The sequence below is a fragment of the Loxodonta africana genome, chromosome 10 (assembly GCF_030014295.1).
Source record: "Loxodonta africana isolate mLoxAfr1 chromosome 10, mLoxAfr1.hap2, whole genome shotgun sequence".
Lineage (NCBI taxonomy): Eukaryota > Metazoa > Chordata > Mammalia > Proboscidea > Elephantidae > Loxodonta > Loxodonta africana.
This window is the reverse complement of record NC_087351.1, coordinates 31,072,986-31,091,906: the sequence shown is the minus strand read 5'-3', so window position 1 is coordinate 31,091,906 and position 18,921 is coordinate 31,072,986. Positions and strand designations below refer to the sequence as shown.

The 18,921-nt window shown below is 39.5% G+C and overlaps 1 protein-coding gene across 1 annotated transcript in view; it reads left to right on the top strand.

Moving 5' to 3' along the window:
• The window catches only part of SUPT16H (SPT16 homolog, facilitates chromatin remodeling subunit), a 44,411-nt gene that overhangs the window by 688 nt on the left and 24,802 nt on the right, over window positions 1–18,921 (top strand). The window lies entirely within an intron of this gene.

Below are 18,921 nucleotides of genomic sequence, written 5' to 3'. Positions count from 1 at the left end.
ACGCGCAACCACCTCTTGTTCTAGGCCCTGCCGTGGGTAATACAGAACTAATGCTGAAAACCTCCAGGCATTAGTAATACAAAAAAACGATGTGATGCCTAAAACCTCTTTGGTAGAGTGTCCGTGCACATGTTCACAAAAAGAGCTGTTTCAGTTCCCAGACTTTTAAAGATCGGGCCATTTTACTGCTTCAAAACGTCCACATTTAAAATTTCTGTTTGTGATAATAATTGATCAACAAACGTTGGATTGTATTCTGTGGTGCAGTCTGTGAGCCATCTAGCTTAACTCTGGCCTCTGTGAACCCTGTCAGCCAGGGAGGAAGTAACTAATAAAGACTTTTTTTTCAAACCTGAAAAAACGACCCGACAAAAATGATCAGTTCTGATTTCAGCATTGTGAATTACTTTTCAAATTAATCTTATGTTGAAAGCCAAGTTATTAAAATTGTATCATTTACCTGCCACTCATATTCATCTTTTGAGGTTCGGTGTTCTTAATTAGATAATTGGAAATAAAATGGATTCTCTGTTGCATTTTATGAAAGTAAAAATAAGAGCTCTAAGGTAGACAAATGCTGGGCACTTTATTTAAATTTTTATTGGGTAATATCTGCCACATGTTTTTACAGCTTGCTGTCACATATTTATACTTGAATGTGATCCGTGTTACAAAGGTCTTTTAAAAGCCAGGTGTTTTCTAAATATTAGTAAACGTTAGTGTGCTGTTAAAGTCAGAAGTCTTCTCCATTTATACCAAACCAAAAAAACCCAATCCACCCATGGTAACCCTATAGGACAGAGTAGAACTGCCCCATAGAGTTTCCAAGGCTGTAAGTCTTTACAGAAGCAGACTGCCACATCTTTCTCCTCCGAAGTGGCTGATGGGTTCAAGCACGCAGACCTTTTGGTTAGCAGCCGAGTGCTTTAATCACTGTGTTACCAGGGCCCCTCCTCCACCCATAGTCCCCAGAATTACACGCTTTTAATACAGACATTGTTTCTAGTCCCAGGCATTCAGAATTTAATCAACTTATTCTTCATCCTCTCTAAACCATTCATGAAAATTAATATTAATTTAGAGCTCAGAGTTCCCCTAAGCGATAGGTAAATTCAAAGCATGAAACTAGCCTGTGTAGAAAAAACAGGCCTGCAGACAGATCGGTAGACTTATGAAATGACAGTGTTTAAATCCGTTGGGGGGAAACAAGTGACTGGCTTGCCCTCTCCTCCTAACACCCGTTGTTTGTTTGTTTCTCAAAAATCGTTAAAAATTTTATGGCCCTCTTACTTAACTTAATGACATCATGAGGAGGGGGGGCATTAGATATTGATAAATCATGAGTCAAGCCTATGTAAAAATTGCTAATTAGCAGAATTTGTGGCTACTTACTTTTAAAGTCTTTGCATAGACTTTCTACTTTTTTTTTTATAGCTGTACATTTCAGTAAATAATTCTGCAACCCACCTGTAGAATTTCTTTCCAGATTACAGTACTTTTATTCTGATCTGCTTCAGCAGGGATCATAGTTTTCTGGGGATAAACTTGGTCACTTATCCTCTTAGCAGTAGCAGAATGACAATGGAACATATAGGTGCATTCTAAACCTTCTTTTCATTTACATCTTTTTAGTTCTGAATGAGAAACCACCACAATTCGCAATTCAATCTGTTGTGATTTATGGCAGCCTCATGTGTGTCAGAGTAGAACTGTGCCCCAGAGGATTTTCAGTGGCTGATTTTTCTGCAGAACATCTCCAGGCCTTTCTTCCGGTGCACCTCCGGGTGGACTCAAACCTCCAAGTTTTCCGTTAACAGCCAAGCGGTTAAACGTTTACACCACCAGGGACTCCAGTAAGAAAACTAAGATTGAAATATGATAATATCTTGAAGTTAGTTGTGTAAATCCCAATCCTTGTCCTGACCACTCACCTCTCCAAAGGAATCTGTTAGGACTCTAAAGGTTAACTGGTTTGGACTCCACATACACTTTTAGTTTTGGATATTCTTTAGCATAAGTCCTTCAAAACTGTGAGATTGATCGTGGCATCTTTCAACTCTTTCTTCACATACATAGAGTTGGAGAGAGAACTGATACACTATCAGCTCCCCCCCTTTTTTTTTTTGAGTAGGAACTAACGTGACTTCTAATCTCACTTATCTGCAAGTTGAGCTTGTGTTCGATATAAATTGTGAGGCTAATTTGATAAAACGTTATTTCTTAATTACAGTTTTTCATAATTTAGGCCCTAAAAATGATTGTTGTATCACACACTTAGCTGTTTGAATAGAAAGTTATAAAAACTTTAAGCTTAGATGTGATGGTGTCATTTTAGAGGTGAGAACATGAGCTCGGTCAAAAATCAAACAGGAGACCTCTGTAGTGACTAGAACTTCTCAGACGTTTGAGTTTGGTCCATTCCTGCCCCCTATTTAAGTTAGCTACTGAGAGCAAAAAGGGTTTGCAGTATTTGTCATTTCTGCGTTGAAAAACCGTGAGGGTTAGTGGTGGGTCATAGGAATGGGCTGTGAGCTTCTACTCTGCCCTCTTATACTCACTGAGTCCTCCTTCAGGGCTTGCCAGGCTTTTCGTGATTATGGCTTTTTTTTTTTGATCGTGAAAATATACACACCAAAACATTCACCAGCACAGCTTCCACATTTACAGTTCAGTGACATTGATTGCATTTTTCATATCATGACACCATTAATGCTATCTTTTTCCAAAACATTTCACTACCATTTACATAAATGCAGTGCTTCACTCCTGAACAAACCGCTCCCCTTCCCTCTCCCTCCCTACCCCTGGTAACCATTAATAGTCTTTGGTTTCTATATATTTGCTTATTTCATATAAGTGAGGAGATACTGAATTTGTCTTTTTGCAACTGACTTATTTTGCTCAGCATAATGTTTTCAAGGTTCATCCATGTTGTGGCATGCATCAGAACTTCATTTTTCTTTATGGTTGCATAATACTTCATCGTACGGATAAACCAGTTTATTTATCCATTCATCTGTTGATAAACATTTTAGTTGTTTCTGCTTTCTGGCTGTTGTGAAAAGTGCTACAGTGAACATTGGTGTACGGGTTTCTGTTTGTGTTTTTGTCTTCACTTCTTCTGGGTATATACCTAGTATTGGAATTGCTGGGTCATATGGTAATTCTGTGTTCAGCTTTTTGAGGAATTGCCAAATGGTTTTCCACAATAAATTAGTACTGCTCACTGAGGGAAACAAAAGAGGGTACCTACCATCTCAGGGTTCTAGCTGCTCCAAGGACTGAAGGATACAGTATCCAAGCACTCTATAACTTATTTGAGACCTAATAGGACATCCTGCTATTGATGAACCTTGGTATCAGTTCTCTGCCTTTTATTCCAGAAAAATTCTATAAAATGTCAGAATAGCAGCTATTTTGGAAAAGAATGTTGATCTGATGCATTCATTCACGCATAACCCAACTATCCAGACTGGGGTGGTGGGTGGCCACAACCCCAGGAAGAAAGCTTTTGTCAGTGGAGAAAACCAATTAGCTATAGTGCCAGTACTTCTCTTGAGCGCTACTTTCTGGCTCTTTGCCAAGTTTATGGTGGCTTAGTTTTTGTTGAGTTACTCTCCAAGACTAGGCAGCTATCTTCTGTGGCTCAGAGAGGCTTTTTTAAATGTAGGCAATTCACATACTACTTTGAGCAAAGGGTGGGTTACTTCCACGCGTTACAGTTCTTTATTGCTCTGGAGTGGAAAAGAAAACTTTAATGCTCTGGCCTCATGGGTAGAAAGTTGAAAGTAAATGCCTGGACGGCCTGAGATTTGTTGGTTCTGGCTTACTCAACTTTTGTAGGTTCCTCTAGCTGTCTACGTTTTGTATTTTTGTCTCCATTACCAGGTGTAATGCCTGGCATGTAGTGTTGTCAGTGAGTGGTGATAACTTGATTATTGAGAATATCCTACATCTTTTTCTTGGTTTGAAGAGATTTATGTCAGGCTAAAATTATGGTACTCATAAGTCCTGCTTTTTTCAGAACTGTTCATTTATTGTCCCTGTGTAATTATTAATGTCACACCCTTTTTTCAGAATTGTCTCTGTGGATGGTAAATTATATGGGTACCCTAACTATAACAACCCATGCGTGTCTGTTAGTTTGTCATACCACGGGGGCTTGCATGTTGCTGTGATGCTGGAAGCTATGCCACCAGCATTCAGATACCAGCAGGGTCACCCATGGAGGACAGGTTTCAGCTGAGCTTCCAGACTAAGACAGACTAGGAAGAAGGACCTGGCAGTCTACTTCTGAAAAGCATTACCCAGTGAAAACCTTATGAATCGCAGCGAAACAGTGTTTGATACAGTGCTGGAAGATGAGCCTCCCAGGTTGGAAGGCACTCAAAAGATGACTGGGAAAGAGCTACCTCCTCAAAGTAGAGCCGACCTTAATGACATGGATGGAGTAAAGCTTTCGGGACCTTCATTTGCTGATGTGCCATGACTCAAGATGAGAAGAAACGGCTGAAAACATCCATTAATAATTGGAACCTGGAATGTACGGAGTATGAATCTAGGAAAATTGGAAATCGTCAGAAATGAAATGGAATGCATAAACATCGGTATTCTAGGCATTAGTGAACTGAAATGGACTGGTATTGGCCATTTTGAATCGGACAATCATGTACTCTACTCTGCTGGGAGTGACAGCTTGAAGAGAAATGGTGTTGCATTTATCGTCAGAGAGAACATTTCAGGATGTATCCTGAAGTACAGTGCTGTCAGTGATAGGATAATATCCATACGCCTACAAGGAAGACCAGTTAATACGACTATTATTCAAATATACGCATCAACCACTAGGGCCAAAGATGAAGAAATAGAAGATTTCTATCAGCTGTTGCAGTCTGAAGTTGATCGAACATGCAATCAAGATGTATTGATAATTACTGGTGATTTTAATGTGAAAGTTGGAAACAAAGAAGAAAGATCAGTAGTTGGAAAATATGGCCTTGGTGATAGAAAAAATGCCAGAGGTCGAATGATAGAATTTTGCAAGACCAACGACTTCTTCATTGCAAATACCTTTTTTCACCAGCATGAACAGCGACTGTACACATGGACCTCGCCAGATGGAGCACACGGAAATCAAATTGACTACCTCTTTGGAAAGAGACAATGGAAAAGCTCAATATCATCAGTCAGAACAAGGCCAGGGGCCGACTGTGGAACAGACCATCAATTGCTCATATGCAAGTTCAAGCTGAAACTGAAGAAAATCAGAACAAGTCCATGAGAGCCAAAATATGACCATGAGTATATCCCACCTGAAATTAGAGACCATCTGAAGAATAGATTTAACACATTGAACACTGGTGACTGAAGACCAGACAAGTTGTGGAATGACATCAAGGACATCATACATGAGGAAAGCAAGAGGTCATTGAAAAGACAGGAAAGAAAGAAAAGACCAAGATGGATGTCAGAGGAAACTCTGAAACTTGGTCTCGAACATTGAGCAGCTAAAGCAAAAGGAAGAATTGATGAAGTAAAAGCACTGAACAGAAGATTTCAAAGGGCCTCTCGAGAAGACAAAGTAAAGTATTATAATGACATGTGCAAAGAGCTGGAAATGGAAAACCAAAAGGGAAGAACATGCTCAGTGTTTCTCAAGCTGAAAGAACTGAAGAAAAAATTCAAGCCTTGAGTTGCAATAGCAAGGGATTCTATTGGGAAAATATTAAATGACACAGGAAGCATCAAAAGAAGATGGAAGGAATACACAGAGTCATTATACCAAAAAGAGTTAGTCGATGCTCAACCATTTCAAGAGGTGGCATGTGATCAGGAACCGATGGTACTGAAGGAAGAAGTCCAAGCTGCTCTGAAGGCATTGGCGAAAAACAAGGCTCCAGGAATTGACGGACTATCAACTGAGTTGTTTCAACAAACGGATGCAGCGCTGGAAGTGTTCACTCATCTATGCCAAGAAATATGGAAGACAGCTTCCTGCCGAACTGACTGGAAGAGATCCATATTTATACCTATTCCCAAGAAAGGTGATGCAACCAAATGTGGAAATTACAGAACAATATCATTAATATCACACGCAAGGAAAATTTTGCTGAAGATCATTCAAAAACGGCTGCAGCAGTATGTGGACCGGGAACTGCCAGAAATTAAGGCCGGTTTCAGAAGAGGACGTGGAACCAGGGATATCATTGCTGATGTCAGATGGATCCTGGCTGAAAGCAGAGAATACCAGAAGGATGTTTACCTGTGTTTTATTGACTATGCAAGGGCATTCAGCTGTGTGGATCATAACAAATTACGGATAACATTGCGAAGAATGGGAATTCCAGAACACTTAATTGTGCCCATGAGGAACCTTTAACGTAGATCAAGAGGCAGTTGTTTGGACAGAAGAAGGGGATACTGATTGGTTTAAAGTCAGGAAAGGTGTGCATCAGGGTTGTATTCTTTCACCATACCTATTCAATCTGTATGCTGAGGAAATAATATGAGAAGCTGGACTATATGAAGACAAACGGGGCATCAGGATTGGAGGAATACTCATTAACAACCTGCGTTATGCAGATGATACAACCTTGATTGCTGAAAATGAAGAAGACTTGAAGCACTTACTAATGAAGATCAAAGACCACAGCCTTCAGTATGGATTACACCTCAACATGAAGAAAACAAAAATCCTCACAACTGGACCAATGAGTAACATCATGATAAACGGAGAAAAGATTGAAGTTGTCAAGGATTTCATTTTACTTGGATCCACAATCAACAGCCATGGAAGCAGCAGTCAAGAAATCAAAAGACGCATTGCATTGGGTAAATCTGCTGCAAAGGACCTCTTTAAAGTGCTGAAGAGCAAAGATGTCACCTTGAAGACTAAGGTGCGCCTGACCTAAGCCATGGTATTTTCAATCGCATCATATGCATATGAAAGCTGGACAATGAATAAGGAAGACTGAAGAATTGATGCCTTTGAATTGTGATGTTGGCGAAGAATTATACCATGGACTGCCAGAAGAATGCATAAATGTGTCTTAGTACAACCAGGAACGCTCCTTAGAAGCAAGGATGGCGAGACTGCGTCTTACATACTTTGGACATGTTGTCTGGAGGGATCAGTCCCTGGAGAAGGACATCATGCTTGGCAGAGTACAGGGTCAGCGGAAAAGAGGAAGACTCTCCATGAAGTGCGTTGATACGGTGGCTGCAACAATGGGCTCAAGCATAACAATGATTGTAAGGATGGCGCAGGACCGGGCAGAGTTTTGTTCTGTTGTGCGTAGGGTCGCTATGAGTCGGAGCTGACTCGACGGAACCTAACAACAACAACCATAACAAGAGTTTTGAAAAATTTTTTGTTTTAATGTAGTTCCTGTTCAGTTCAAAGGAACGTGGTCCTCTGTTGCAATAATTTCTCCAACTTCTATCATCCAAGCCCTTGCATCTGTATTATTATTAATTTAATTTTTGTTTATTTTTCATTTCAAAAAAATTTTTTTTAATCAAGTAATATACATAGTTGTTTAAAAAACAAATAGTTCTGAAAGGCTTAAAACAAAAAAGAGTCACCAGAGTTAAGTACTTTCAGTTCTTCTAGCTGTTCCTTTTGTGTTTCTAAGTATCTGTATATTGGTTTTCTTTGTCAGTTTTACGTATTGTCTGTTGTCTTGTTATGGTAGATTAGGATTTAAATTTAATTTCTTATAGACATACCTCACTCTATTGCATTTTGCTTTATTGCACTTTGAAGATACTGCACTTTTCACAAATTGAAGATTTGTTGCACTGTATTGGTTTTCTTTGTCAGTTTTACGTATTGTCTGTCGTCTTGTTATGGTAGATTAGAGTTTAAATTTAATTTTCTGATAGACATGTACGTTACTCTATTGCATTTTGCTTTATTGCGCTTTGAAGATACTGCACTTTTCACAAATTGAAGATTTGTGGGAACCCTGCGTCGAGCAACAGCACCATTTTTCCAGCAGCATGTTCTCACTTCTGATCTCTCACGTTTTGGTAATTCTCACAATATTTCAAACTTTTCCATTATTATTTGTTATGGTGATCTGTGATCTTTTATACTATTACTGTAATCGCTTTGAGATGCCAGAAACCATACCCATATAGGACAAACTTAATCGATAAATTATTGTGTGTGTGCTGACTGCTCCACTAACCCGCTGTTCCCCATCTCTCTTCTGGGGCCGCCGTATTCGCTGAAACACAACATTATTGAAATTAGGGCAGTTAATGACCCTAAAATGGCCTCAAAGTGTTCAAGTGAAAGAAAAAGCCTCACATCTGTCACTTTGAATTAAAAGCTAGGAATGATTAACCTTAGTGAGGAAGGCATTGTTGAAAGCTAGGCCTCTTGCACCAAACAGCCAAGTTGTGAATGCAAAGGAAAAGTTCTTGAAGGAAATTAAAAGTACTACTCCACTGAACACACGAACGATAAGAAAGTGGAACAGCCTTATTGTTGATTTGAAGAAAGTTTCAGTGGTCTGGGTAGAAAATCAAGCCAGCCACAACATTCTGTTAAGCCAAAGCCTAATACAGAGCAAGGCCCTAACTCTTAGTTCTTTGAAAGCTGAGCGAGGTGAGGAAGCTGCAGAACGAAGTGTGAAGCTAGCAGTGGTTGGTTCACGCGGTTCAAGGAAAGAAGCCATCTCCGTAACACAGACGTGCAGGGTGAAGCGGCAAGTGCTGGTGCAGAAGCCGCGGCAGGTCATCCAGAGGGTCGAGCTGAGGTTGTCAGCGCCGAGTAGCCTTGTACTAGAAGAGGATGCCGTCTAGGACTTCCACAGCTGGAGAGGAGGAGCCAATGTCTGGTGCTAGAGCTTCAAAGGGCAGGCTGGCCCTCTCGTTAGGGGCTAATGCAGCTGATTGACTTGAAACCAGTGTTCATTTACCGTTCCAAAGATCCCAGGGCCTTTCAGAAGTATGCCACATCTGTTCTGCCTGAGTTCTATAAATTGAACAACAAAGCCTGGATGAAAGCACATGGGTTTACACCATGGTTTACTGAATATTTTAAGCCCACTTTTGAGACATTTCTCAGAAAAAAAAGATTCCTTTCAAAATATCACTGCTTCTTGACAGTGCACCTGGTCACCCAAGAGCTCTGAAGTAGATGTACGAGGAGGTGAATGTTGGTTTCAGGCCTGCTAACACAACATCCATTCAGCAGCCGGTGGATCAAGGAGTAATTTCAGCTTTCAAGTTTTATTATTTAAGAAATACATTTTGTAAGGCTGTAGCTACCGTGGTGCCTTAGTGGGGGAGTGGTTAAGAGCTCGGCTGCTAACCGAAAGTTTGACAGTTCAAATCCACCAGCTGCCCCTTGGAAGCCCTATGGAACAGTTCCATTCTGGCCTGTGAGGTTGCTATGAGTCGGAATCGACCTGACGGCAGTGGGTTTCGTTTGGTTTATAGCTGCCATAGATAGTGATTTTTCTCATGGATCTGGGCAAAGTAAATTGAAAACTTTCTAGAAAGGATTTACCATTCTAGATGCCATTAAGAACATTTGTGACTCGTGGGAGGAGGTAAAAAATATCGATGTTAACAGAAGTTCGGAAGAAGTTGATTCCAGCCCTCATGGATGACTTTGAGGGGTTCAAGACTTCAGTGGAGGAAGCAACTGAGGATGTGGTAGAAATAGCAAGAGAACTAGGATTTGAAGTGGAGCCAGAAGGTGTGACTGAATTGCTGCAATCTGTTTTACATGGATGAGCATGAGGTAGAATCTACTCCTGGTGAAGATGCCATGCACGTTGTTGAAATGACAATAAAGGATTTAGAATATTACGCCAGCTTAGGGTTTGAGAGGATTGACTCCAGCTTTGAAAGAAGTTCTGCTGTGGGTAGAATGCTATCAAACAGTAAAGCATGCTACAGAGAAATCTTTGTTAAAGGAAGAGTCAATTGATGCAACAAACTTCATTTTTCTCTTAAGAAATTGCCACAGCCACGCGCTGATCAGCCAGTGGCTATCAATGTGGAGGGAAGACCCTCCACCAGCAAAATGATTATGACTTGTTGAAGGCTCAGATGATGGTTAGCATTTTTAGCAATAAAGTATTTTTTAATTAAGGTTTGTACGTTGTTTTCTTAGACATAATGGTATTGCGCACTTAATAGACTACAAAACCAGACCCATTGCTGTTGAGTCGTTTCTGACTCGTAGCAACCCTTTAGGACAGAGTAGAACTGCCCAATAGGGTTTCCAAAGAATGGTTGGTGAATTCAAACTGCCGACCTTTTGGCTAGCAGCTGAGCTCTTAACCACTGAGCCACCAGGGCTCCACTTAATAGACCACTGTCTAGTGTAAACATAACTTTATGTGCACTGGGAAAACCAGAAAATTTGTGTGACTGGCTTCATGGTGGTATTTGCTTTATCGTGGTAGTCTGGAACCAAACCTGCGCTATCTCTGAGTATGGCTGTACCATCACATCCATACCATATTCTCCTCCCCCACCTCCTGAAACTTTAAAAAAATTTCTCCTAGTATATTATTATTAAAAAATCTCAAACATACAGAAAAGTTGAAAAAATTTGAAAGTAAACATCAATATACCCATCACCTAAAAAAAAAAAAATTAACGTTTTATTTTACTTCGTTTATTACACACCCATCCTTCCAGATAAGTTTTTTCACAATTTTTAGTAAAGTTAGTAGTTAGTGTTCATGTTGTTACGCTCATGTAAATATTTTCACTGCTGGGTAAAGTAACAGTATAATTACCTTTCCTTTTCTCTACAGTTTTAATGATTGCTTCAGTTTTTCTCCTTGTTTATCTATCTACCCTTAATTTTTTCCAGCCAGTCTGTTGTAATCTTATCGATCTTTTCTTCTAAAATTCTCACACCCACAGCTATTTTATTAATTCTATGTTTGTTTTTCTCGCCCTCCGAACGTTGCGTTATCCTGCTGTATCTGTACAGGTTGCTTTCCGATGTTGAGGTCTCCTGTATCCTAGAATCCATGTCTTTTTGTTCAGTTGTTTCCTTGGTTTACTAAATGGCTGCTTAAGAAAGGATGCATAGAATATAAATTTTTTTCAAAGTTAATATTTTTATTGTAGGTTATAGGCATATGTATATGCTTTTTAAAAATTTATATTGTGCTTTAAGTGAAAGTTTACAAACCAAGTCAGTCTCTCATAAAAAAATTTATATAAACTTTGCTATATACTCCTAGTTGCTCTTTCCTTAATGAGACAGCATACACCTTCTCTCCACTCTCTATTTTCGTGTCCTTTTGGCCAGCTTCTGCGCCCCTCTGCCCTCTCATCTCCCTCCAGACAGGAGCTGGCCACATAGTCTTCATGTGTCTACTTGATCCAAGAAGCTTACTCTTCACCAGTATCATTTTCTATCCCATAGTCCAGTCCAATCCCTGTCTGAAGAGTTGGCTTTGGGAATGGTTCTTGTCTTGGGCTAAAGGAAGGTCTGGGGACCATAACCTCCAGGCTCCTTCCAGTCTCAGTCAGACCCTTAAGTCTCGTTTTTTTATGAGAAGTTGAGGTCTATATCCTACTGCTCTCCTGCTCCCTCAGGGGTTCTCTGTTTTGTTTGCTGTCAGGACAGTCAGGGGTTGTAGCCAGTCACCATTTAGCTCCTCTGGTCTCAGGCTGATACAGTCTGTGGTTTATGTGGCCCTTTCTGTCTCTTGGGCTCATAATTACCTTGTATCTTTGGTATTCTTCATTCGCCTTTGCTGTAGGTGGATTGAGACCAATTGATGAATCTTAAATGGCCATGTGCTAGTGTTTAAGACCCCAGACACCACTCTCCAAAGTGGGATGCAGAATGTTTTCTTAATAGATTTTATTATGCCAGTTGACTTAGATGTACCCTGCAACCATGGTCCCCAAACCCCCCACCCCTGCTACATTGGCCTTCAAAGCATTCAGTTTATTCAGGAAACTTCTTTGCTTTTGGTTTAGTCCAGTTGTGCTGACCTCTCCTGTGTTGTATGTCGTCTTTCCCTTCACCTAAAATAGTTCTTGTCTACTATCTAATTAGTGAATACCCCTGTCCCTCACTCCCTCCATCCCCACTATCATAACCATCCAAGAATATTTTCTTCTCTGTTTAAACAATTTCTTGAGTTCTCATAATAGTGGTCTCATACAATATTTTTTCTTTTGCAGCTAAGTAATTTCACTCAGCGTAATGCCTTCCAGATGCTCCGTGTTATGAAATGTTTCACGGATTCATCATTGTAGAATATAAATTTCTCAATCCCCTGTGTGTCTTTAAAAGTTGTTTTACCCTAACTTTGTTAATAACTTAGTTCAGTGGGGCCAAAATTCTAAGTTGAAAATTTTCTGCTCAAAATTTTGAAGCCATTGTTTGTCTTCAAGCTTTCACTATTACTTTTGAGAAGGCCGATGCAATTGTGTTTCCTGTTCCAATATCTAGGCCTGTTTTTCTGTCTCTGCAAACTTACAGGATCTTTTTGTTCGTTTTGAAATTTCACAGTGATGTGCCTTGGCATGAGTCTTTTCTCTTGTACTGATTTGGGAACTGGGGTGCCCTTTTAGTCTCGAGACTTTACATTCTTCAGTTCTAAGAAAGTTTTCTTATGTTTTTTAATAAAAGTCTTCACTTCATTTTCTCAGTGATCTTTTGTTTTTCTTCTGAAATTTCTATTCAGCAGGGTTCAGCCTCTTGCATTAAATGTGTTGTTTATCTTTCAACTTTATCTCCCACATCTCTGTCTTCTACTTCCAGAGAGTTTCTTTACTTTTCCACCTTTCATTTAAATTTTTCTTTACTTCAGCTATTATTTTTAATTTCTAAGATCTTCTGTTCTTGTTTCATGGATGTACTATATTTAGTTCTCTCTTAGTAGGAGATGTTTCTATTTATTTATTTTTTCCCCCTGCCCTCTTTGTTGTCCATTTCCTCTGGGCTTGTTTGCTTTCTCTCACGTATCGGAGACTTCTCAAAAACCAAAATAAGGCTTGGCTAGCTGTTCATATTAAGAATAAGGCAGTAAAAAAACTGACTGGAAGTGCTACATGAATGGGGCCTCTCAACTGGTAGGTGTCGCTGTCAAGTGAACAGGCTGGCTTAGTCCATGGAGGACCCCAAATGTCAGGATCTGGAAGTGTGTTCTCTGAAGTCAGTCAAGATGGTCTAAGAGTAACCCTCTAATTTTTGTCTTTGGAACATCTCTTCCGAATTATTGTCATTCACAATGCAGACTGTAATTCTTCAATATGTAACTCTTGCCTTCTGCTGGACCTAGTATCTGAATCGAGACTTTCTGAGCCTATTTCTCCAGAGAATAAATCAAGTCTTTTGCAGAAGAGTTAGAAGTTATTTCAGGGATTCTCAGGACTGGAGTTCATGTCTAGAGCTGACTAGTCCATCTGTTTTAGCCCTGAACTCTCCTACATATACACATACTCCATTCCCCTTCCCAATACATGGTGCCTCTCCACTTCAGAGCCCATCGAGAGTGTACAAAGTATACAAACTTCTCATCAACATCCTCTCAGTCAGAGTGCTTGTTAAGCACTTCAGATGTAACTACCGCAGCTCTGCTCATTTACACTCTCCATCTTTTCAGCTTCCAGAAAACTGCTGAACTGTTTAAACTTAAAAGACTTTCAGAAAAGATACTTTAAATCACTATAAATAGAAAATTGTGTCACTTCCCCAAAATAAAAAGTATCTGTTTAAAAAAAAAAAGGTAATATGAGCACAACTATGATATTGTAGCAGGTGACTTCGTTATTGTAGCAGGTGTTAAGGAGTAGCATGGAAAAGATACATTCTTGATGTAATCAAGAGATTTAAAAAAGTATCAAAAAGACTGTTAACTTTCTTGCTTTGTGATAGAATTGTTTAAAGCCACATCTGGGTACCACCTAAAATCATGTGTGTGGGTTGTGTACTTTCAGAAAGTCTCTTCTGTATTTTATTTCGATTATGTAATCAACAACTAATCTTTAACATTAAGTATCAATAGTGGTATGGTCTACACTACATTTTTAATAGCCATTCCAGCCTTTAAGATAATAGTGGCAAACACTTACATAGTAGTTAGTGTGAGCTAGGCAGCATTTTAAGCACTTTTATACTTATTAACTCACTCCTCACAGCAGCATTTACCGATGAGGCTGAGGAGACTGGAGCACAGAGAGGTTAGGTCAGAATAAGTGGTGGAATCAAAGATTCACACCCAGGTAGTCCGGCTCCAGAGGCCGAGCCCTCGACCACTAGGCACGTCGTCTCTCTGACTCCAGAAGACAAGGTCATCAGCTTCATTCCTACTGCTTGCCAGTGGTGAAAGAGAGATTTCCAGTGAATTTAAGAAATCACCAGTACTAACATCCCACCTGAAAAGTTGCCAAGTGAGCCGAAGTCTCTTTACACATAAAAATCAGAAACTTTCCCCAAAACTTCATTTTCATCTCTCCTTAGTGTAAGGACTGCCTGTGTGTTTGCATGGAAGTTTTGAGTGTGCCAGGCCTTGATGGGGGGTTTTGAACATGATGCATACTGCACCTAGATTTTTATTATGAGGATTACAAATAATAAATGCAAGGCACATGATGGAAAGTGGTTGCTGTTGCTACTGTCATCTGAAACACCTGTTTCAGCAACACCAAGGTGTCAGATGGACTGGACAGACTTGAAGGTGGTAGAATTTGGCCAAACAGGCAATGTTTGGTGGTTATTGAGGGTTGGGCAAACCAGGGGTCGTTGCTACATGATGGCTCAACTAGAAAAGGGAGCAGCAGCTCAAGTCTGAGTCCTGAAGATCAGCCTGAGCAGAAGAGAGCAGCAGGAATATGGGGTAATTTAAGTGTACTGACTTCAGTCCCAGCTGCCTTTGATAGGCTGCCTGGCACTGGGAGGGCTGTGGGAGTGGTCCTGGTGCAAGCGATGCTGGCCCAGCTAGCTCTTTTTATTCATCTTTAAACCAACTCCTTCCCTTCCATGCTGGTTTATTTCTAAACAAATCCCAGATGTAATTTAGTCTGAAAATATTTCAGTATTATGCATTATAATGTTGCTTGTTAACTTAGCATATATGTTTACAGACAGGTTATTAAGAAAGTCTCCAACAAAATCAGAAGCTTGTTTTCAGATATAATCTTTATCTTTCTTGTAAGGTGTATAAAAACAAAATGGCATCCTAGATTTTGTTGTCAAAACAGTATTTAGGTTTTATTGTAATCCTTTTCATTGAATCACATTTTAGAAAATTTTATTTAAATTCATTACCTTTAGATCTCTTCAACTCTGCTGCTACTACATTTATTTCTTCTGGGGTGAGAGCCTACCTATTTTTATAAAGAAAGAATCAACAGTATTCTATGAAATGGTCAAAGTAAGCAGTTCCTAAGAGAAATGACAATTTATCCTCTCACCTTTTTGATCAGCAGTGGAAAACTGGGTATTTTTATGAATTTAAATCCTCAAGATTTGTTGGGTTTACTTCCCATATCTTCATAAAAAGACATGTGGATCTTTTTTTTTCTCTGCTCCCATTTTCATTGGCCACCACACGTCTGTCAATGCGTCATACTGTGGTGGCTTGCATGTTGCTGTGATGCTGGAAGCTATGCCACGGGTATTTTAAATACTAGCAGGGCCACCCATGGAGGACAGGTTTCAGCAGAGCTTCCAAACTAAGACAGACTAGGAAAAAGGACCTAGTGGTCTACTTCTGAAAAAAAATGGCCAGTGGAAACTTTATGAATGGCAGCAGAACATTTTCTGCTCTAGTGCTGGAAGACGAGCCCCTCAGGTTGGAAGGCACTCAAAATATGACTGGGGAAGAGCTGCCTCCTCTAAGTAGTGTTGACCTTAATGATGTAGATAGGTTCACGTTTTTGGGACCTTCATTTGCTGATGTGGCAAGACTCGAAATGAGAAGAAACGTCTGTAAAACTCCGTTAATTGGAATGTGAAATGTATGAAGTATGAGTCTAGGAAAATTGAAAATCATCAGAAATGAAATGAAATGGAACATGTAAAAATTGATGTTCTAGGCATCAATGAACCAAAATGGACTGGTATTGGCCATTTTGAATCAGAAAATCTTATGGTCTGGTATGCCAGGAATGAGTAATTGAAGATGAATGGCATCTCATTCATTGTCAGAAAGAACATTTCAAGATCTGTCCTGAAGTATAACAGTGTCAGTGATAAGATAATATCCATACACCTACAAGGAAGATCAGTTAACACAACTGTTATTCAAATTTACACACCAATCACTAATACCAAAGATGAAGATTGAAAATTCTTATCAACTTCTGCAATCTGAAATTGAGCAAATGTGCAGTCGCTATGCACTGATAATTACTGGTAGTTGTAATGCAAAAGTTGGAAACAAGAAGGATCTGTAGTTGGAAAATATGTCCCTGGTGATAGAAATGACTCTGGTGATCGCATGGTAGAATTTTGCAAGACCAATGACTTTATTTGTTGCAGATACATTTTTTTCAACAACATAAACAGCAGCTATATACATGTGGACCTCACTGATTGGTGAACATAGGAATCAAATTGACTACATCTGTGGAAAGAGACAATAGAGAAGTTCAATGTCATCAGTCAGAACAAGACCAGGGCCCCAGATGCTGAACAGACTCATATGAAAGTTCAAGTTGAAGCTGAAGAAAATTAAAACAAGTTCACGAAAAACAAAATAGACACTTGAGTATATCCCACCTGAATTTGGAGACTCTCAAGGATAGATTTGATACATTGAACACTAATGACTGAAGACCAGGCGAGTTGTGCAAGGACATCATACGTGAAGAAAGCAAAAGGTCATTAAAAAGATAGGAAAGAAAGAAAAGACCAAAATGGATATCAGAAGAGACTTTGAAGCTTGCTATTGAATGTAAAGAAGCTAAAACTAACGGAAGAAATGATGAAGTAAAAAGAGCTGATCAGAAGATTTCAAAGGGGGCTCGAGAAGACAAAGTAAAATATTTTAATGACATGTGCAAAGGCCTGGAGTTAGAAAGCCAAAATGGAAAAACACACTGTGCACGTTGAAAGAACTGAAGAAAAAATTCAAGCCTCAAGTTGCAATTTTGAAAGATTCCATGGGCAAAATAGAGAACCTTGCAGAAAGCATCAAAAGAAGGTGGAAGGAATACAGACACTACCAAAAAGAATGCTACTTCAGGAGGTAGCATATGATCGAGAACTGATGGTACTGATGGAAGAAGTCCGAGTTGCACTGAAGTCATTGGTGAAAAACAAGGCTCCAGGAATTGACAGAATACCAGTCAAGATGTTTCAACAAACTGATGCAACACTGGGAACACTCACTCATCTAAGCCAAGAAATTTGGAAGACAGCTACCTGGTCAGCCAACAAGAAGAAGTCCATATTTGTGTCCATTCCAAAGAAAGGTGATCAACAGAATGCAGAATTTAGCAAACAATATCATGAATATCACATGCAAGTGAAATTTTGCTGAAGATAATTCAAAAACAGCTGCAGCAGTACATCGATAGAAATTGCTGAAAAATTCAAGCCAGATTCAAAAGAGGACATGGAATGATGTCAGGCGGATCTGGGCTGAAAGCAGAGAATACCAGAAAGATGTTTACCTGCATTTTATTGACTATGCAGAGACATTCAGCTGTGTGTATCGTAACAAATTATGGATAACATTATGAAGAATGGGAATTCTGGAACACTTAATTGTGCTCATGAGGAACCTGTACCTAGACCAAGAGGCAGTCGCTGGAACAGAACAAGGGGATACTGCATGGTTTAAAATCAGGAAGCGTGTCAGGGTTTGTATCCTTTCACCATGCTTACTCAATCTGTATGCTGAGCAAATAATTGTGGAATCCAGAATTTCATGGTAGCCGGATGAACCCCTAAAACTATTGGCCCTGAGAGAATCTTTAAACCTTTAACCAAAAATATCGCCTGAAGTCTTCGTAAATCCAAACAATAGTTTCGCTTAACTAGTAAAAAATGCCTGCCTTGAGTGTTGTGCTTTTCTAAGAAGTAGCTATGTGGGATCAAATTGGTAACAAAAATTTGAAAGATTAGATAAGAAACTTAGGGGGTAGTGAGTTTCTGTTAATGGGAGAGGAACATTTTGGAAAAGGAAGATGAGAATGGCTACACAACTTGAAGAATGTAACGAATGTCACTGAATTGTACATGTAGAAAGTATTGAATTGGTGTATGTTCTGCTGTGCATATTCTCAACAACAACAACAAAAAAGTAGCCAGTGGTTGGAGAACCCACACTTCTGTTTTCAAAACCTGCTACAATCTGCAGTAATCAAAACAGTGTGATATTGGCACTAGGATAGACTTACAGATCAGTGGAATCGAACTTTGAGTCCAGAAATAAACCCTCACATTTACGGTCAATTGATTTTCAGCCAGGGCACCAAGACATTTCAGTGGGGGAAGAGTAGTCTCTTCAACAGGCGGTACTGGGACAACTGGATATTCACACGTGAAAGAGTGAAGTTAAGCCAGTACCTCACGCCATACGCAAAAATTTACTCGAACCATGGATCTAAATGTAACAGCTAAAACTATAAAACTTTTGTTGAAGAGAATAAAAGAGTAAACCTTTGTGACCTTGGGTTGGGCAAAGCCTTCTTAGATATGTCACAAAAAGAACAAGAAAGTAGGTAAATTGGACTTAATCAAAATTGAAAACACTTGTGCTTCAAACGACACCAAAAAGACAGTGAAGACAGCCCTACAGAATGGGAGAAAATATTTATAAATTGTATCTGAAGAGAGACTTGTATCCAAAGCATACCTAGAATATAAAAAAGAAATCTTACAACTCAATAATAAAGTGAGCAAAGGATCTGAAAAGGTATTTCTCCAAAAAAGTTATGGAGATGATCAGTAAGCTTGTGAAAAGATGATCA